The sequence below is a fragment of the Adiantum capillus-veneris genome, chromosome 30 (genome assembly GCF_014529385.1).
Source record: "Adiantum capillus-veneris isolate H3 chromosome 30, ASM1452938v2, whole genome shotgun sequence".
Taxonomy (NCBI): Eukaryota; Viridiplantae; Streptophyta; class Polypodiopsida; order Polypodiales; family Pteridaceae; genus Adiantum; species Adiantum capillus-veneris.
This window is the reverse complement of record NC_140960.1, coordinates 108,885,248-108,889,640: the sequence shown is the minus strand read 5'-3', so window position 1 is coordinate 108,889,640 and position 4,393 is coordinate 108,885,248. Positions and strand designations below refer to the sequence as shown.

Genomic DNA, 4,393 nt, shown 5'->3' with positions numbered 1-4,393 from the left:
TTGGATTACAAAAAGACTATTAAGGCACATCAAATGGCAACTCTCTTCATATCTCAGATTTTCAAGCACCATGGATTACCCACATCCATCATGTCAGATAGAGATCCTAGAATGACCAGTAATTTCTGGAAAGGTCTCTTTGAAAATCTAGGAACAAGATTGAATTTCTCTTCGGCCTATCACCCACAAACGGATGGCCAAAGTGAGATAGCCAATCTCACGATACTCGATCTACTCAAGACGTATGTTACCGAAGTAGATCAACGCTCACAATGGGAAAAGTACTTACCTCTTCTAGAGTATGCTTACAATAATACTGTACATACTTCTACGGGAAAATCACCTTTTGAGATCATTGAGGGAAGACCTAAAAGTCCCTTGCTACTCAAAGTACATGGGAAGATCTTCGCCGCCGATGAGTATAGCCGTGACCTACAAGAATCTTTTCAAAAGATTAGGGAGGCTATATCCATCTCTCAACAAAGGCAAAAAGCTGCTGCTGATAAGCACAAAAGAGCCTTAATGTTCAAAGAAAATGATTGGGTATTACTCAAGTTTCCTAAGGCTCGATTAAGGCAAACAACGGGCAAAAATCCTACGGGCCATCAAAAGTATTATGCTAAACTAGCAAAAAGATACTATGGTCCTTTCCAAATATTGAAGCCCATCAATGAGACGGCTTATCAACTCAAGTTGCCCAACCATTGGCTTACACACAATGCCTTTCATGTAAACCTACTTAAGCCCTACAAAGGAGAGCCACCAACTGACCAATTATTGAAGACCCTCCTGAAGTTGAAGACCAAGAAGAGGTGCTACAACCCGACGCTGTCCTTCGGCATGAAGACAAGGTACTACGACATGGTAAGATTATCCGACGGTATCTTATTAAGTTAGAAAATTATCCTTTTGAAGATGCTAGATGGATGCAAGGAGTACAGCTTAAGGATAGTATGAACCTTGTCAATGCTTACAAAGCTACATTAGAGTAAGCAAATGTAAAAATTTCTTTTAAATGACTCATGTTTTTGTCTTATAAGACTAGTCCTCTTTTTAATTGTGCACAAATTTAACTAGTATGCATGCTTAGAATCATGTTTGTGACGACGACGTCTCTCAAACACGAAGTAGAATTTGTCACTCTACTTTGGGAGAATAAAATGGACTAAAGAGCAGACATGCTTGCGGCAGCTATGTCTCCCAAGCACCAAATGGATTAGTCATCCATCTTGGAAAGATGTCGTAGGGTAAAAAAGGGATCCTCTACCCGCTAAGTACGATTGACTAATGACTAAGGGTTTATCTCTTCTACCTCATAGTCGAGGACGACTATGATTTCAAGAGAGAGGTAATGTCATAAAATCTAATATCTAACCAACCCAAATGATTTTCTCATTTAAATTGATCACTTAATGTGGGAGAATAAACGGGAACAAGTGTTAAGATATAGATATGTGCTTATAGATCTATCTCAACACGGGGCCAATGGTAAAGGGGCCCAAATGGGAGATGGTCTATCAAAGAGCAAGGCTAACCAATGGAGCATAAGACCTTAGGGTTAGCTTCATTCAAGACCTCCAATAATGTGTAAAAGTCCTTTGACCTTAGCTAAGCTAGGGCTGAGCTTGAGGTGGGAACCCGGCCCAAGCTCGAGGTGCTTGACCTGCTTGAGGTGCTTGTCATGCTTGAGGTGCTTGTCCTGCTTGAGGTGATTGATTAAGGTTCTTCAGGTGCTTGAATTACTCCATGCTTGAGGTGCTTGAATTGCCGCTTGATTAAGGTGCTTGAGGTGCCTTGACATGCTTGCCTGAGATGCTTGTGGGAATACCCCCTAGTTCAAGTGCTTTGTCATGCTTGGTGAGTAAGGTGCTTGAACACCTAAAGTCAAAAGCATCCCTACAAGAGGGGGGGCGAGCCATTTTCCTAGGGATTAGATAGAGAACACACACTCACACACACAAGGGAAGCCCCAACTTGAAGAGGCAGTAAGGACACATGTCAGGTCCCTACCCATGTTACCTTCATGTGTTGCTTGAAGCCTATTGGCTAAGCTTCAAAGGGGTCCAATGATAAATTACTTGAATTATCTAATTGTTTTTGCATTTATCAAGTCCTCTCTCTCAAAGGGGAAAGGGGGACACTTGTCCTAAGCCTACACCTAATGCTAGAAATGGCCCAAGCTTGTGATTGGCTAGGCTTGGCAAGAGCCAATGAGCTTCAATTATGAGCTAGAAGGGGGGATCGACCTAGCATGGAGGGGGCTTGCTTGAGGGGTATACTCACCCACACACACTCACAAGCACTCTCATTGTGTGCTATGCAAAGTGCAAGAGCTCCCTCTCCAAGCAAGTAGAGGTTGAGAGCCTACACCAACACTCTTGGCTATGGAGTGCAAATCCAACGAGTGTCAAATTTTTGAAAGCTTTTCATTTGGATCTTTCTCACATAGTTTAGGTCTTTCTAAGTTGCATGCAACCACTAGAGTATTCACTTAGATGTTTGTAAGTTTTATCTTTTTTTGCAAGTTTGATGCATGTAATCCAATACCTTCACAACAACAACATTAGTGTATTAAAAAAAAATCGAATCCAACCCAAACTTCTATGTATGTCATTCTTGTAGAGAAACCTACAAGGCTTCAGCAAAAAAAAGTACTATTTTTGCACATGTCAAAGTTAAATACCCAAAGTAATTTTTCACATGCTACAAGCACTACCATCAATTAAAATAAAGATTCCTCAAAAGCATTAATCTTTATGGTCCAAAATAGTTCAAGGAAAAAAGCATGCCATTGAAGAGATTGTTTTACTGTGAAATGCCAAAATAAAGCCTCACAAAGTGTACAAATCACCCACCAAATTGTCAAAACAAATTGAGCAAACTACTAGGCATTTATTTTTTCTCTACTTCTTTGAAGGTGTAAACCATCGGGGTTGATTCAGGATGAAAGTGAGATCTCTTTCACATAGTGTTGGTTGATGTATAATCATATGCTGCTTACCATCCAACCCAAGAATCTATGTGTAGACAAAGTATAGGTGCTTACAAGCCAAGTAAGATTTTGTTGCTTTCTCCCAGCCTTGAAAATCATGGCATGTATAGTAGGGCTCCATAGCCACATGCACATCATATACATCTTGCATTAATATCTTGAACACAGCATGACGAGCAGGCACCAAAATTATCTCTTGCACAAAACAAGATTCCATATGTGCACCTATTTCCATGCGTTTACTTGCCTCCTTAGAGACACCGGACCTCCATTTTTTGCTGCGCTTGCCAGGGGTTCCCACTGTCTCCCTTTCCTTGTCAGCCTTTGGAGAAGGATCTCTAGTTACAAAACCTGCCCCTAGCAAACCGGCATACTCCTCCTTTGATACACATGTTCCACTCTCTACTAGCCAAGTTGTTGGCCTTTCCTGTGGTGACAATACTTGTTTGGACACAAATTCAGTGTGATGCACATCATGGCCACAAAACCACATACATTGGTGTTGCCTCTGGTCTTTGTAAGTCCTCTCTCCCCAAAAGCATGGGGCCACAAGTCCTGGAGACCTACTTTGCATGAAATTCTCACATCTTCTCCCTTCAACCACACCAAAGCACTTACGAGAGACATTTTGAGGCATTCTTCTTATTGACCTCTTGGCACAACAATCTCAAAATCACCAATAGCGTATTCACTAATAGAAGGTATGGTGTCACATTATGTCATTATTTGCATGAATCTCCTCATCTATGGAATATGTATTCACATCAAATCTGTCCCTCTTGCTTCATGTCCATATCAAACAAAATCTTTCGTGGTCGTCCGTGCTCTTTTCGTTGTCTAGACTCCATCACATAGCCAGGCTTATGAGAAGTTGTTTCTGCAAATCCTCTAGCGTTCTTTCTTTGCACGGTTTCCCTGTCTCCTTGCAATAAAGGTTGCCCATAAAATGGTGTGCCTGCCCCACTGCCCCTTGGAGAGCACGTGCCAACAGAAGTGGGCTAAGATTTTTTGCTTTATTTCTTGATTTCTCTAGATATGTTTGCATATCTGGACCAAGCCCTATGTATCTACCTGCTAGATAGCCATGTTGCTTTGTGCATTGAATGTAAACATTGATGATATTAGTGACGCATGCATCATTAGGAGAAATATGAACCTTGCATGGGCCTTGTAAAAAATCCTAATTTTTAGGGATTAAGGCTAATGTTGTGTGGGGTTTAGGGGGAAAGGGCATTGAAGAAGGTAGTTTTGAGTAGGCTTTTCTAGCCTTTTTTTAAGACAAATGTAGGATGTGGACCTAAAAGGTTGCTTTCTCTCTCTAGCCTTTTTTAAAGTGAAGGAAGCATAGGGGTGTGTCCACATCAGCAATTCCGTGGGTCAAAAAGAGTCAAAATTTGATTT

General features: G+C 41.2%; 1 pseudogene; it reads right to left on the bottom strand.

The window, feature by feature from the left end:
- Positions 1-3,017: 3,017 nt before the first annotated feature.
- LOC147418594 (uncharacterized) lies at positions 3,018-3,840 on the bottom strand (annotated as a pseudogene).
- Between the last annotated feature and the right edge of the window lie 553 nt (positions 3,841-4,393).